This window comes from Thunnus thynnus, chromosome 4 (assembly GCF_963924715.1).
Source record: "Thunnus thynnus chromosome 4, fThuThy2.1, whole genome shotgun sequence".
Taxonomy (NCBI): domain Eukaryota; kingdom Metazoa; phylum Chordata; class Actinopteri; order Scombriformes; family Scombridae; genus Thunnus; species Thunnus thynnus.
In genome coordinates, this window is record NC_089520.1 from 2630128 (window position 1) to 2647430 (window position 17303).

The 17303-nt window shown below is 39.0% G+C and overlaps 1 long non-coding RNA gene across 3 annotated transcripts; it reads left to right on the forward strand.

The window, feature by feature from the left end:
• Positions 1-1320: 1320 nt before the first annotated feature.
• Positions 1321-4345, forward strand: LOC137182207 (uncharacterized). Of its 3 annotated transcripts, none has more exons than XR_010928274.1 (3): positions 1323-1782; positions 1941-3408; positions 3737-4345. It is a non-coding gene; the product is annotated as an uncharacterized lncRNA (long non-coding RNA). The 3 variants fall into 3 exon arrangements; XR_010928275.1 differs by having other exon boundaries at positions 1331-1782; positions 1941-2113; positions 3198-4345; XR_010928273.1 differs by having other exon boundaries at positions 1321-1782; positions 1941-4345.
• The last annotated feature ends 12958 nt before the right edge of the window (positions 4346-17303 follow it).

Genomic DNA, 17303 nt, shown 5'->3' on the forward strand with positions numbered 1-17303 from the left:
GCAGGTAACGTTGTTGTTTAGTTACTGAAAGTGTGAACGTCTGTTAAATTGAGGACGTGTTTTTATCCCCGTAATTATCGATCTAACTTGTCGATTGCCATCCGATCAAAATTCACTCGGATGGAACAAAGTGTCCCTGAATAATCTGCAGCACGTCTCCTGATGTTGACATTGGAAAGGAATGACAGTCATCAAGTTGGATAAACATCTGTGGGCACATAGTGCTCTGCTATTCTCACGTATACATAGTCGAGTTTACTCAAGACACATTTCACCACGTTCACAATACGCTCGACAAACACGAGATAAAAATGGAAAATAACGTGCGAGTATTTGTGCTTTTGAGGCTGTGTGTGAAGAACATAATGAGATCAGGGAGTGGGTCTGTTTCACATTATATACACTGAAAATAGACTTGATTGGTAGTTACTGTACACACACACACACACACACACTCCTTCACTCTCATTACTTCCTTGATGGTGCTATTTTATAAATCTGTCATTGAGTCAGTTTTAACCTTCACCGGGATCCAGGTACGGCAACCTGAATGTCCAAAAACAAAAAAAGACGGGGCAACGTTGTTAAGGTGGTTCAGCAGGATCGTCGGCACGCAGCAGTCCTCCTTATCAGACATCTTTTATCTCCAGGTCTCACCATCTTCTCTTTGAGGCTTTTGATCTTCTCCCTTCAGGTCAGAGCTGCAGGCTTCACGGGGCAACATGCAGTAGATTTCAATTTTCCTTTGTCCCCAGTGCAGTAAGCATGTTTAATTTGCACGTTACCTTGCACCTATTCACTTTTTGTTCACACTTAGCACCATATCTACTGTATTTATCTTATCCAATCCTATACAAAACCCATCTTTTATTGATTTTATTGTTGTACTGTTTGTGTGTTCGTTGTCGTTGTTTATCTTTGCTCCGCTGGAGGCCGAATATCCTCCAGTGAGACAATAAAGTACTGAACTGAATGTTATAATGTGATATTTTCAGGTCATATCAGGAGTGTTCACCTTAATCACACAAACACAGATTTTCTCACTTTATCTGAAATATCGTGAGAAAAATATGGTGTTAAGGTCACTGCAAGAATAAATTCAAACATTTATGAGCAAAAGGTTCATATTTTAAGAATAAAGTCAAAAAATTTTTAACAAAAAAGGTAATATTTTGAAAAAAGTTATAATATTTGGAGACAAAAGTCATAATATTATGAGATGAAAATGGGATTATTTCAAGAATATTGTCATAACATTTTGATATAAAAGTCAATATTTGAAGAAAAAAGTCTAAAATTTAAAATGAAAAAAGTTGCAATATGATGAGAAATATACGTAATATTACAGAAAAAATCATTAAATGAATAATTCAGCTTTTTGTCATTAAATTACAATTTAGGACTACCGTTTTTGAAATATTGTGATTTTTTTTAAAGATTATTGTTAATATTATTTTTTCTTGCCTTTTTATTGGTCGGTGGGCGGTGAGGAGGCAGACAGGAAACAAAAGTCTCTGGCTGGAATCAAACCAGGGATGAAATTGTATGACGTTTTCACAAAATTCCTCTTTTATCTGATCTCATATAAAAACCTTCAGATTGTTTATGTGTTTTCACAGCGGCTCTGACAGAGCCACACCGACTGTTTTAGTTTTACGTGTTGAGTTTTTGAACTTGTGTTGACAGCTGAATACGGCAGACGTCACTGTCAACAGCACATTTCATTAAAACTGAACAATGAGGTCTGTGAGGGATCTAACTCGGGCATCGTTTCAGTGTGAGGTGATGAGGACTTCTACACAAATTAGCGTTACTTTCATATTAATTGTCGTTTTTACTAGATTTAGGGTGAATTGTTTTGAAACTGTTGATCTGTGTGTTTTCTTTACCTCCCTCTTCGTGCTCCCTTTCGTAACACCTCCTTCTTTTTTTGTTTGCAGGAATGCAGAACTTCAGATCAGGTTCCTATAATGTCCCAGATGAAAAGAGGGAGAGAGATACTGTTACCAGACCAGAGAGAAGACAGACAAAGAGAGACGAGATGCAGCTGAGAAACAGAACCAGACAGAAAATGATTTTAAATGAAAGACGTTATGGAACAGAGACACAAAAGGTGATGAATGTTTGACTTCTGAACCCTCGTAAAGAAGCTTTTTACAGTAAGATGTGCGTTTTGTGTAGTTAGTCAATAAGAAACATGTTTATAAAATACCTGACATGATTTTGATCTGATTATTGTTGTGTTGGTTTGACACTTCTGAGTCCGACGGCAAGATGGTAAAAAGGCAAAAAGTGGCCTTTGCTGCAGGAGACTGTTCGCCTCCTGTTTCCTGCGTCCAACCAAGTGTCTTTCCCTGCAGCTCAGGTGTCCAAACCAAGTGGTTTTTGTGCCTAAACCTAACCAAACCTGAACCCTAACTAAGGTAGGAGGAGGTTCTGGAGGAGGGTGGACGGAGGAGTAAACCCAACAGCGGACTTTGCCAAAGGAGACTTTGCTGTTCGTTTCCTGTTTCCAACCACGAGTCGAGACAGTTTTTTAAAAAAGTGTAACTACGATTGTCCCATAACCTTAAAAAGCTCTTTGAATCACAAAAACACATATTTTCTCACTCTATCCTAAGTGGTATCATATGAGTGTTACGTCCATCATCAGGGGAAAAACATTACCTGAGATTTCAACAGTAAAGTCAATAATTTGGGAGAAAAACTGTTTTATTTTGAAAATTCGTTTGGTTATATTTTGAAAATTTACAAGTAATGTTTTGAGAAGTTTCAGTAGGTGGCGCTCTTTGTGTGCCAGTCAGATATGTTTTCCTTGGGGAGAAAATACTAAATAACAGCTTCCACAAACTGGTTTTATGATGGATCCAAAGACTGTATATAAAATCTAAAGAGAGCAGCAGACATTTATCATTTTACGAATAATTACTTTAATACCTTCGTCAATAACGTATGGAGTGTTTTGAAGCCACTCAGAGCAACAAGTGGTTTATATTTTTATCCTCATAAATAAAAGAAAATCCATCTTTCATTATTTTAATAGACTGTCACCTTTGTTACGTTGCATCACATGACTTTTAGGAGGTTATTTAATCCAAAATTACTTGAGGATCAATAACTTTAGAAGGAAAAATACCACTGGAAGATTTTCTCATCTCTACCTTCTTTCTGCCACGCTGCTGTTTGTTTCTTGGGAGGCCTGGACTCGATCCCGTCTCATTCAACCTCTGACCTCTGTGACCGGGTTCACAGCCCTCTCAGGGTGGTGTTTAAGGGTGACGGAGGACACGGTGATTTGGGGCTGCCAGCTCTAAACGCTTCCACATGCTTCTGCTTGTACGTCTGTGAGTATATAGATGTGTGAGAACCAGATCTGTGGGAAAAGCTCGACACCACGAGACCACAACGGTATTTATTTTTAAAATGTCATTCGTCAAAATGAGAATTCACTATATTTGTGTTTGCAGTGTTTAAAGACTGTAGAACATTTAATGAGTAAACAAGAAAATACCTGTATGGAAGGAAAATGAGTCAAAAATGTTTTATGTTTTGTTTCAGATGTTTTATCTATTTTTACTTGTGCACTTTAATGTGTTTTATAGACCTGTAGTTTATCTTGTCACTACATTTGTTGTACATGTTACATATATTGTGCTGCTTTTATGTTTTGGTGAGCCAAAGGCAATTTTCCCCTGAGTGAAGACAATAAAGTTGTATTCTATTTTTAAAACAAAAGAAGAAGAAGAAATAAAAGGCGAATGAGCAAAGCTATGATTGTGGGCGGTTGTGGCTCAGGAGGTAGAGAAGGTCGTCCATCAGTCAGAAGGTCTGTGGTTTGATCCTCAGCTCCTCCAGTCTGCATGTCAAAGGGTCCCTGAGCAGGATACTGAACCTCTGGGTGTGTGTGTGTGTTTGTGTGTGTGAATGGGTGAATGTTAGCATGTATTGCAGAGTGCTTGTAGTGGTCGTTCAGACTAGAAAAGGGCTTCGTAACTGCAGTCCATTTACTGTGATGACAAATAGAGCTGGTGGTTATGAAAATAATTTATGTGACATTAGTTCAGATTTTGTTTTCCATTTTCTTCTTGATGCTTTGTAGAAATGATAAGTATGTGTGTGACAACAACTTTTTCTTTGTGACTTTTTCTAAAAGGTGATAGAGAATGAACATCTTAAACTGTGTGTCTCAGATTCGAAGATGCAGAAACAAAACTCCCAGTTTCATACAGTTCATCAAACCTGTTAATGGAAAAGAAACTGAAAGTCAACATACTCCAACTGTTTGTGCATTTAATGTAAAAGGAAAGTGTGTGACCCACCTACAATAAATACATCACAAACCTGACAGTATCCTGTGGTTTTTGTCCTCCAGGAGCACTATGAAGCTATTTTTTTTATGAATGAGTCCCCAATTTGTTTGTACCTACATGCACACATGATATAAGTTCCTCAAATAGTTTCACACTATTCTACTGATCTACACGCTGCGTTAATACAGCAAGAAATGCAACAATGTGCCAACAAAGGCAGAGAAGAAGAAGGCTGCAGGTTAGTGAACATGGATGTAAACAATGCAGATTTCAAACTTGCAGGAAAAATCCACTTTGCAAATGTTTCATGAGGAAGGAAATGAACTCAGCACTTTTGTTACACCCAAAGGATGCAAACACTTGAGATCTGGTAACACTAAATATAACTTTTGCTTGTTTACAAGAAAACTCCACAGGGCAACTTTAAACCAGGATGTGGTTTAAACAGATAATAAATATTTAACACATCATGGACTGAAACTGTTTGGAATTAAAACCAAAGCCACGTAAAGGCCAGACTGTAAAAACCAAGATTATTCGGATCCATATTGAATGAAAATGATTCTGACTTGATGATCATGCGAGATGGAAAAGTTATTACAATTCATCCTGAGAGGAACATGAACGTGTGAACCAATCCCATGGAAATCCTGAGATATTTCACTCAAAACCACAAAGGTCAACCTCACGGTGGCGCTAGAGGAAAAGTCAAGCAGTCACCAAAGTCAGCAGGATTCATCCTCTGGTGACCATGAATGTCTGTACAAAATTTCATGGAAATCCATCACATAGTTGTGGAGATATTTCAAATAATTCAGCGCAGACGAGCAGTTTTTAGGCTGGAAGCTGAATATAAAACAGCTTTAATGAAGAACTCTACAAATCAGTTCTGACAGAGTTCACTGACAGGTTGTTGTGACGCCGGCCGAGTTCTTGTTGACCTCTGCTACTGGCTGCTCGACCTCACATAAGTCAACACTGAAGGGAAGAAGGTCGTTACCCAAATTTCTGGCCAATCGGAGGTTATGTACGAGTCAATGAAAACAACCAAAGGCAAATTTGTGAGAGTCAAGGCCACACTCTTTCAACAGCAGATAAACACACACACACACACACACGCACACACACACTTGTGTGTGTTTCTTCCTGGAAACCACGACAGTAAAGAGCATTCGGTTATTTGCGTCCTACGGCCGGAGCTTAGTCACTTAAACTAATCACAGCAAGCTAAGCTGTTATGGCTAGAGGGAAGATGTACACATAAACACACACACACACACATACACCCACATACACCCACTCACACACACACAATAACAGCTGGTGTGTGCATTTCCAACTGGCTCCACAAACTGATTTTTGAAATAGATTTTTTTTACCAAAAGTAAGTATTAACGAAGATTTATCAGTGCTCAAAGAGACAAACCTGCCTCCTAGAAATATACACATATATACACAAATAATTTTTAACAGAAAATATGCTTTCAAAGAAGCGTAATGCCGCTTGAGGCTGATGGGAATGTCATTAGTTTAGCAGTTATTTGGTTGTGACTGGACAAATTAAAACTTCGACCTGATGGTGGCGCTACATAAAAAGTCAGAGGATCACTACGGTCAGAGGGGTTTGTCCTCTGAGGAACATGAATGTCTGTACAGAATTTCATGGCAATTCATCCAACAGTTGTTTGGATATTTCAGTCTGGACCACAGTGGTGACCCACAGACTATGGCTACCTAGAAAACATACCTAAATCGCCAAAACTGCCATTAAAGTATCAAATGTTCTTTTGAAGCTGAAGAATCATCTCTATCGTTCCTCTGACGTTTGGTGAAGCCGAACTTTATACATTGCCAGTAATTTTAGATGCAGTCTGAACTATTTCTCAGTTTCAGCAGCAGTCAAACAAACAAACCACAGAATACCAAACTGTGACAGTTGATGGAAAATAAAGTTCTTGAGCTTCTGCAAAAAAAAAAAAAAATCATCTCCAATGACCCAAATTTAAGATTCTGTCAACATTACTTTGCCATTTAAGGCTAGCAGGAAGTGATTTTGAGGAATTTAAGCTCTTTCTCATTTTCAGCTGCCCTCTGCTTAAATCTATCATAATCTCTTCAGGTTTCTGACATCATCTAACAACCCACTGTGTTGGCCAATCAGATACCTGCAAGCGTACAATACTGAGCAGTGTAAATCTACTGTTTACGTCAGATGAACGAGATAACTTTTCATAGTTGTAAAATCCTTCTTTGTGGTATGACAATCCACTGTGCAGTGTTATAGCCTGACTGGACTGTTTCATCTTCTCATCTGTACCTGAAACAACACACCACCACACCACTGCACTATTTTTTAACTCAGAGCTATTTTCGGTCTGACACGCCAGATCAGATTTGCTGGGTATAGAGTTTCTCCCGGAATATGGAGGAATTGAGTGCACTAACCCTTTAATCCGCAGCCTCATTAGAAGTAAATATTATGATGAAGACTGCCAGGAATCAGACAGAGTCCTGCTGTGCTCTGAAAAGATCCTGTGTGTAGTTACTGTAAGTGTCTGTTCCTATTCATGTCTTATCTGAGGAAAACACTGAAACGAACCCTTTAACCCCAAAATATTCATCTTAAAATTAGTCTACCCGCAGAAGATAAAAAGATTGATTTAACTCCATTTATTCTCTGGTTCCAGCTTCTCTGATGTGAAGATTTGCTGTTTCTCTTATATCATAGTAAAACAAATATATTTGGACTTTGAACTGGACAAAAAGACATTTGGCGATGTCTCACATTTTATAGACAATCAATTAATCAGTAATGAAAATAATAGTTGCAGCCCTAATGTGTTCATTCCAATAATTGATTAAGTTATATCATGTTTACATCGACTGAACTCTTTGAATCCAATGTGTTACTTTTCCATGGTTGCACCATTAGTTTAAATTCAATATTATACTGCACATATTTTATATTCGTGTATGAAACACTACCTCGTTGTACTTTTTCTTAGTCAAAGTTACAACTGTGTTCAGACAGAAAAGGCGTCAAATTTTAGAGGTGCCACAATTGCACAGAGTCAGTGGAAACATACTGACACATTCATAAACCTGCAGAGAGGAGAGGAAAAAGGATGAGTGTCCCTAATATTTTGCCCTCCTCATGTATGTTAAAAGCGTAGACAAAATATTAGGAACGCCTTTCAATACAGTAACACACTCCAGTACATGACCACCACCAACCTCAATAATAAATATAAAGTAAAATTATCACCTTTCTGACAATGTCAACAAAACTGAAAATGTATAAGTTTTGTAAAAGCAGAATTTATGGCAGAGCTGTTGTATTGGATTGCGCAGGTGTTCCTAATAAAGTGCTCGGTGAGTGTATTTACAGTATAAATTAAGTGTAGCTATAACTTATTATAACAATGTCTTTAGTTAATGTCTTCTTTTTTGTTTTGTTGTTTTGGATTACAAGTCCTCTAAATTGTGAGTTATTGTAATTTCAAACAGCAATAAAAATAAAGTTGTTTTTTTTTTTTAATTATCAGTGTAAACATAATTTGTGCAAGAACAGGAAGTTTGACAACCGTAACTAAGGGCTTAACGATCAGTTAATTGTCTTCTTTAACATGAATATACAACATTTTAGAAAGTACAAAAAATAGTCACAGGTGGAACCAGCTCATGGTTTACATAATTTGGTGCATTTGTTAGTTACAGACTCATAAATGGCAGCAAAATTAACAAATCGACATAAATACCGTAAAATGCTGTTAGCTGTCTGTTTCCTTGCATCATAATAAGATATTACAATCAATACAACAGACCAAAACCACACTAATCACACTTTTCTTTGACTCCCACACACACACACACACACACATACACACACACACAAACAGCACACAGGCAGAGACGCCCACACAGCTTGACCCAGTTGAAAGGAATTTGCTGCATTTAGGGGAAAACTGAGGAAAGGTCTCTTTAACACGTCACCAGAGTCTGCTGCCGTTTCCTGTCGGTGCGGCTGGATTTTCTCCCTGGCGCTGGCTCATGTTTGCACAGGCTTGACGACGGCTTCAACAGGCTCTTTGATGGGTCGGGTTTGCATGCTGTGGCAGCGTGGACCTCAGAGTTTGGGTTATCCTCACACAGTTGCTTTGAGTCTGAAGCTTTAACTCAACCAAACACATGCAGATTTACAGAGGGACATGAAGATTTATGGACATTTTTATATGTGAAGATGCACTTTATATCGGCATGCCAGTGAATAGACTGACTGGTAGCACTGATGTCTTGCCAGTGGTGTTATTGCGTTCTTAAAATATGACTACATTTCCCATGAACCGCTGTATTTCAATCCTTTTACCTTTTATCTGCTGCTGTTAAAAACTGTTAACTTTAGTTTAAACAAAGCCCCAAAATCTCAATAATGTGTCATGAAGTAGTCTCCCTTTTTACTGTAAAGTGAAGCTGCAACCAATGATCAATTAATAGTTTGGTCTGTAAAATGCAGAAAATAACACAACACAAACTCTTCATAATGAAGGAACATGTCACCCAGTGCAGCGGGGTGGCTCACTGGCGTGTTTTTAATAGTTTCTGGACAACAATGGAGGAATAAGATATATCAGGCTTTGGATACACACACAATACTTGTTAGTAGATCAGTTCATTGTTGGTTTAGTTCCAAACCTGAGATTTGTTGACAAGAAGAAAAATATTAGGACATAAACAGCAGGTGGCGCTAATTCTCCAGTTGGTGCCATTAAACCGTTGCAGAAGAAGAGGATACATCGAGATGATGTCATTAAAAAAAGCGGCATTCAAAGCTCAAATGATGGAAAACATGATGGAAATATGACATTTCTGTTTGTTTCATGTAATCATTTGTAATCATCGCTCCACATAGATCTGATGTTTTCAGCTCTCCAGTGATGTTTAGGTCACGTGATTCATGTACGTCATGATTTATACACTAAGTCTGTTTACATTGTACTTTGTCACATTTTTTGTTTTTATTAATACACCAACTTTTCCACCTCAGACAAGTTTTTTTTTTGAATTTCCGCTGTTTACACTGGTTTTTTAATGTGCAAATTGAAAATGCACATTCAAACAGGTGGATGGAAATGTACTTATTGTCTGCTGGATTGTAGCTGCTGTAATGCTCCTGATCTTCCACAAAACATAGCAGAGAAGGAGAGAGACTGTCCTATAAAGTCAATAAAGTTATAAAGGCCTCAACCTCTCCTACTCATCACATGCACAAATTAAACTGATGTCTTGAAAACACACTATCTTACATACACTTGCTGAAAAAAAGCCATATTTTTCCACACATGTTCGCACATAAACACAATGAAAGGGAGGGAGTGAAAGAAAGGGAATCATATTACTTTGACTCCATACATGAAGTATGCTGACTTTACCTCTTGATGTCTCCCCTGAGGGTGGGGACTCCTGAACAGCCTTTAGTCAGCTTTGTGTTTATCCCACCCTCCCTAAAATTAACCCCGGGGGCAGAGTACTGGATTTACTGTACCTTCAAACACACATGGTGCTGATTTAGCTTGACCTGTACAGAAAAAACCCCCAAAAGCCTAATTCCTCTTCCACAGCCCTGTCAAATACATCGCGAAACCTCTTCTCACCAGGAGGTTTTGGTGTCAAGTCGAATTGTTTTTAATAGAAATCAACATGTAAACATCAGAGGAAATGAGTGCAAATGAAAGCCCTAAAAACTGTCAAAGACAAATTAAATGACACATGTATGAGTCAGACCAGATGATGCTGATGTTTATGTATTTGCGTGTCTTGTGAGTGAGTGCAGCTGCACATTTTATATTTTGCGTTTTTAGCAGGCAGCCATGACGTTTGGTCATGTTCACAGATGTAGGTCACAGTCACACCAGAATAGGAGTTGATCATAATACTGGTACTGCAGCATCAGAAACCATCAACCCAGTAAAGCACATTAAAACACACAGTTACATCATAACAGAAAGTTTTTATTGGCCATAAAAGTACAATGAAAAGGCAGCTATAATATCTTCTTTTATGCCAACAACATTAAGCCAATTAATGTAAAAAAGTTCACAAATGTTAAACTCAACACAAGAACTTTAGGCAGATTAAAGGCGATGCTGGAAAAGAACTAGTTCGAATGACGTGTTGTACGACAACATCTGCAGGCAGAAGTGTTTATAATCGTTCCAAACTTGAAGACGGGGTGAAAAGCCAACGGTCACAGATGGTGCGGTGAATTTTTTAAACGTGCAAAACGGTGCAAAAGTTTGGACAATCTATCCGTAGAAGCATTCACGGTGTTGCACTTGTTGCACATATGAAAAAAAAGACAAAGTGAGATGAGGTTTCTGAGCAACGTCATCAGTCAGATGAGCTCGCGAGAGGATCAGTTGTTTTCTGCCTTTTGTAAAAATGTGATTTGTGCATTAAAGGACGGGTTCACAATTTTTTTTAAGTGTGTCTTAAATCATTTCCTGTTTCCAACCGCCAGTCGGGACAGGCACTGCAACCATTTTTTCTGCCATTAAACTAGCAAAAGTGGATTTGGACATGCCCTAAATTAAACTGCATTTTTTAAAAACTGTAACTATGATTGTCCCCTACCCTTAAAACACAGGTTCACAAGTTTTCAAGTGTGTCTTAAAGCAACAGTCAGGAGCCCAAATGAACAGTGAAACATGTTTTTCTTGCTGTAATCATTCATCCTGTTCATACAGTAGAAGATCCCCTCATAATGACCTTACAATAGAAGTGATGGGGAACAAATCTACGACCCAGCTGCACTTGTATCATAGATAATTTGTAAACCAGACGTCGTCTATTGTATGAAAATGAAAATGGAGCTCCTATTTTCTCACCTCTGCACACCTGTTAAGTATTTTTCTTTCTCCTGATCGACTGTGCAGAGTCGCTCATGTGGATCTGTGTCGACCTGCTCACAACAGAACAAACATGGCTGTTTTTGTGTGTTGCTGCTTTGGTGAGAATGAGGTATAGTTGTGTATAAGAGTGTGTATAAGAGTGTGTATACTGTGTGTGTGTTTGTGCACTCTTTCATTGTGCTTTTCTTGGCAGGTCACACCACCATGTAACAGGATCCTCCCACAGCTCAGGCTGATTTGGAGAACAATGCAGGAGGTGTAACAGGTCCACGTTGTTTTTAACAGCCCGAACAGCCGGCTCGAGTGCCTCGCTGACGATAATATGATACTTATTACTGCCGATCGGCTCGCTTACAGGTGAAACTCACAGAGAGGAAGCACTTTGCCAGCAGCCTTTAAAGAAAACTGCAAAACCAATGTGACCAAAATGCTTTAAAACTTTAAAATACTAGTTTGTGATATTTTTATAATGATTTGTCTCATTTTCACAATTCTCTGTTGCCCTTTAATACAATATGTCAGTCCACATATGTAAAAGTCTTTATAGTAAGTGTAAACCAGATGACATTTTTGGTTATATTTTTTTTAAATACCACTGGAGTTCAGAGGGTTTTTTTTGTGAAAACATGCACGTACTGCTTTATTTCAGGATGTTGGAAGGACGCTCTGAAATCCAAATATAGTGATCCCAAAAGTTTTACATTGATGTTAAAACTGTTTGTGTCGAGAAAAAATCCTCCTTTGATCACCAAAGTTATAAAAATTTACTGTAAAATCAGCAAACTTCTTTATTGTTTTGTGCTTTTGTACGTTTGTGTTTTTTTATTTATTTTATCTTTATTTTAACCTGCTTTCAACACAAGCTATGAACACAACACTGATATATTATTATCTCATTACTGTTAGCCGCAGTGATGCTTTGAGCTACAATCTGACATGCTGATGTTTAGCAGGTATGTTCTCCATGTTCACCATTTTAGTGTATCGTGTTAGCATGCAAACATTTGCGAGGACTGACCAACAGAAAGACCCATAAAAAGTAAAATACATACAATTAAAGTTAATACACTAAAACATGCAAAGAACAGTTATGGATCTTTAAAGGGGATCATATTTTGCTTTTTGTGATTTTCTGTCATTTATATACTGATATGATGTTGGATGTTAAACACAGTCAAAGGTCCAAAATGTGAGTGTATAAAAATGCTGCCTGTAAGACAAAATCCAGGTTTCAGCTGCTCTGACGCTTCAATTGACATTTTTTGTTTTTTTAACTTTCCCGATGAGATGAAGTCAGCTTGTTGCTCATGTCCATTAACGTCCGTCCGTTCTACTATATATTTTGTTTAGCCTCCAGAGGAAGCTTCCTGAAGCTGACCAATCAGAACAGAGAGGGCTCATCAGGAGGCGGGGCCTAAAGGGACAGGAGCTAAAACGGCCTTTTTCAGACAGAGGCAGAACTGAGGGGCTGCATAAAGGACCAGTAGAAGATAAATAAGGAGTTTTTAACTGGAAAACATGCAAAGATATTCCAGTAGAGCCCCAGAATATAAATATAGAGCTGGGAAGGTGCAGAATATGTGTCTTTTAAATAATCTTGTGAGAAAATAGTATATTTTGGTCATTGGTCAAAGTCATAGTACAGTAGATTACTACTAATGACATCATTGTATCGAAATGCTGAAGTACAAGTCGATAGATGTTGCTTCAGTGTATGTATATAAACAGTCAGAGGAGAGAACAGACAGATTTACACTAATAGATAACATCCGTATCAGGATGGCGCCTGATTTATAGTTTTTGGAGACGGAGACAGAGAAAGAATCACACAGAAACAGAGAGAGAGCCATCGTTGCCATTCAGGAAATTCCAGTCATTCTTCAGTAATTCCTCCTATCACTGCCGAATCTTTCCCTCCAGTTGCTGCTCACACACACACACACACACACACACACACACACACACATAGATAAATAGAGCGTCTCTATGTCTCTCTTTTCGAACCCTCCTCCTTGTCAACACTGCATCTGTCTTCCACCTCTCACCCTTAACCTCTGACCCACCCCCACCAGACTTAATAGCAGGAAGTGATTGACTCCCTGCTGCGGTGGGAGGAAAAACGAGGACGTTGTTGTGGCTCGAATGGTTTCAGTTTGATGCATGAATAGAGGGTCTTAAAGGGTTTTTTTACCTGCATGATTCAATACTGACTCTTCAAAACTCTTCACAGAGTCAAACACACAGCTGGACACAGCAGCTCAAAAACTTCAAGCAGACACTGAGATAAAAACACTAATAGGCAGCACATGAGGATCTTTTTATGGCCATCTATGAAGTGACATCACTTTTTTATTATGATATACATATGGTTTTAATGGTGTAGAGATGTGTATGTTGTATAAATACAGTCAGATGTGTAGCTCTCTACAGGAACCAGTCATAGAAATGCAGCAGGAAGCTTTCAGTGGGCTTTATGTCTGACAGCACATCTTGTTTTTTGGTTGCAGATTGCTGTATGTATGAATACATGTTAGTAGACATAAAATGTGAAGATGTAAACGTGTAAAATGTGCTGCAGATTCACAGAGTTTTGTTGCTTGTTTGTGTTTGAGTGAGAAAAGCATTGAGGACATTTGAAGGCTTTCTGTGTGAAAACGATGCAGTTTGGTTCATAATTGTTGCTGTTCAGTTGACTGTGTGAAGGCTGCATGTAACCAACCGTAAAAAAATGGAATATTTTAGTTTGATTCCCAATTACTGGGGAATTTTCTTTATTTTGTGAATCAGTTAGTCAGTTGATTGATTAGTTGATTAGTAGAAGTTCCAGTTGCCAGTTTACTGAGAGGTTTTGTGATGATGTTTATGTCAGCTGACAGTGTAACATCATCTACTGCAGCCTGTAATATTCTCTCCTCTAATAGCTCTGTGACGGTCACATGACCACCTTCTCATATCAGTCACGGAGCGCTTTGCTTTAGAAAGACATTCTTAGCATCTAACTTCATGTCAAAGCGTTCCCTCTTTATTTCTGTCACAGTGCAGCGCTGCTCTGATGGATTCATGTTTTCTGATTCTTTCAGCTCCTCTGATACGACTCTTTTCACTGTTTGGGAACATTTTTTTTGAACGAGACTCGCCCACAATCAGAGCAGAAAAGGTCACCTTATATGGACATTTTAAGGGCGACTATGACGTTAATGATGAAATCCGGGTATCATGTGGTCAAACTGCGTATTTGGTCGTTTAATTTGGAGGACTTACTGTACAGAAACTAAAGCATCTGGTAAAGAAACTTGAAGGAATAATACGCAATCAAGGCCACTGATTGTTGTTTCCCTTCAAAATTCAACAAACACAGAAAGGCCTTTTCACCAAGACGTAGCTGAAAGGAAAAAACTGTTTTTCTTAGTACACAGAGAATGTTTTTTTATGTTACGACACTGTGTTCTTTCACTGAAAACACTGTTTGACCGTAGTTGGTGTAATGCCAGTAAAAACTTAATGCCAATCACTAAGCTGGCCAGCAGGTCAACACAAAAACCTTCCAAAGCTTTCTAAAATGTTCCAAAATCTTCAGATCCCATCAATGATCTGCAGTCTGGTTGCAAAACAGAAGAAACAGAAAAGTCATATATTTCCTATGTGCTGTCTGTAGATGTGTGTGTGTGTGTGTGTGTGTGTGTGTGCTTGTCTTTGTTTTGCACTTTGGAGAAAACAGTTGGGAGAGGGAGGATGGAGAGAGCGTAGGGTGAGCAAGTACAAAGTTCAGGTGGGTGTGACAGCCTCCCTCCACCTCCCATTAGTCAGTGACTCATTCTGGGTAAAGAAAAGAAAGAGCAGCCCTTCAAGCGAAGAGGGAAAAGAGGCGCTGTTACGGGAAAGGGTGGATGCTGCAAATGGGACCGACAAGTTGGGAAGGGGTGAAGAGAGAAAGACAGAAAGCCGAGATAATCAGAGAGTAAAAAAAAAATGACAGACATCTCAGAGTCTTTGCACAGATTCCACAGAACAGCTGTCAAAATGCTGCAGTTTGAAGAGTTTGAAGGGTTTTTCTCTTAAGACCCACAGCTTTTAAAAACAAGGTCAAATGTCTACTTTTATTAAATTGAGACCGTCATATGTCTGACTGAAATTAAATTCCTTTTTTGTCTGCTACAGCAACATATCTGCTCTGTAAATAACTTGTCCCGTGTTCTCCTTTGAGAAGCATTCAGAAACCAAAAGGGAGAGATTTATATTTTAGATTATTTGATTTCTTGATGGAGCCCTTAGTTTTGCATAAATTTGACAGTATACTGTGCTGTTAACCTCCATCTACGTAGATGGAGACCTTCTTTCCATACAGCCGATCAAATCGCTTTATTTTAAACCATGTTTGCATAAAGCGATAACGTGTCGTTCTATCATCGGCAGCAGACGGTCACACTGAGCCTGATAGCATCCTGCTACACAACACAAGAGCTGCAGACTCTGAGCAACAACCCACATTAGCTTTCCTGCTAAAGTCTCCTACTTATCTAACATGTCTTGTCTTGCAGCTTAGCTTGTGGAACAAGCCACCAAACAAACATTAGCGAGCTGTTGTCAATCAAACACAGACACCTACACGCCCCCCAGCTGCTGTCAATCAAACACAGACACGTACACACACCCCCAACTGCTGTCAATCAAACACAGACACCTACGCCCCCCCAACTGCTGTCAATCAAACACAGACACCTACACGCCTTCCCCAGCTGTTGTCAATCAAACGCAGAAACCTACATGCCCCCCCAACTGCTGTCAATCAAACACAGACACCTCCGCGCCCCCAAGCAGCTGTCAATCAAACACAGAAACCTACACACCTCCCCCAACTGCTGCAAATCAAACACAGACACCAACACCCCCCCCCCCCCAGCTGCTGTCAATCAAACACAGACACCTACGCGCCCCCAAAGCGGCTATCAATCAAACACAGAAACCTGCACGCCCCCCCCCCCCAGCTGTTGTCAATCAAACACAGACACCTACGCGCCCCCAAAGCGGCTATCAATCAAACACAGAAACCTGCAGGCCCCCCCCCCACCAGCTGTTGTCAATCAAACACAGACACCTACACACCCCCCCAGCTGTTGTCAATCAAACACAGAAACCTACACGCCCCCCCCCAACTGCTATCAATCAAACACAGACACCAACACGCCGGCTGAAATGAACAGGAACATTTCAGATTTTTCCCCAAAACCTTTTTTTTCTTACTTTTAATAATAAAAAGGCTAATAACTAATATGTTGACATTATTTTTGACTGCAAAATGAGATGACTGAATATGATTTCTAAAGTTGTATTGATTTAAATGGGTCAATAATTTCTCATTATCAGGAATAAACTCAATGTTTTGTTCACATAACTAAATGAAACAATAACTTCAAGACTCTTTGAGACATGCAACTCTTTATCCTGTTTAAAATATCGGCTTCATGTCGAAAAAAGCCTCTTAGCCGGTTTTACGTAAAAGTCACAACAGCAATGATACGAGGTCGGACCTGAAAGATTTCAGTAATACTTTGAAGACAATACAAGCCTCAACCGAGTGCTGTCAGATTCGCTTTGTTTTTCCCCTTCGCCCCTCATACAACAGAGGCAAAAAGGTTTAAAAACTCCCAGAAACACGACTCCAAATAAATGATAATGTTGCTCCGTAATTGCTGGATGTGGAAATAAGCAACATATCAACTTATAGGCTGATGATACTGTACGTCAATGTTGTGTTCACGGCTTATGACGGTGCCCCCAGGTGGCCAAAAAATCAATTAATGCAGGTTGAAAAATAAATAAACAAATACAGACTTTTTAATAAACCAAATCTCCTGCCTGATTTTGCTCATCCTCTTGCTGACACCCGAGAAACATTCTCATAACTGAGAAATTGCTCCGGAACGAGGAAAATGAACAGTCTGTGATGGAGAGAGAGGCAGAGCAATAATATAAAATACGGGTGACGTATACTATTAAAGTATATTTATTTATTTTCATTACCTTCTGGAATTTTTCACCCTTAAAAAAGGGGCATGTATTAACTAGCTTTGTGCTGTATATTTAC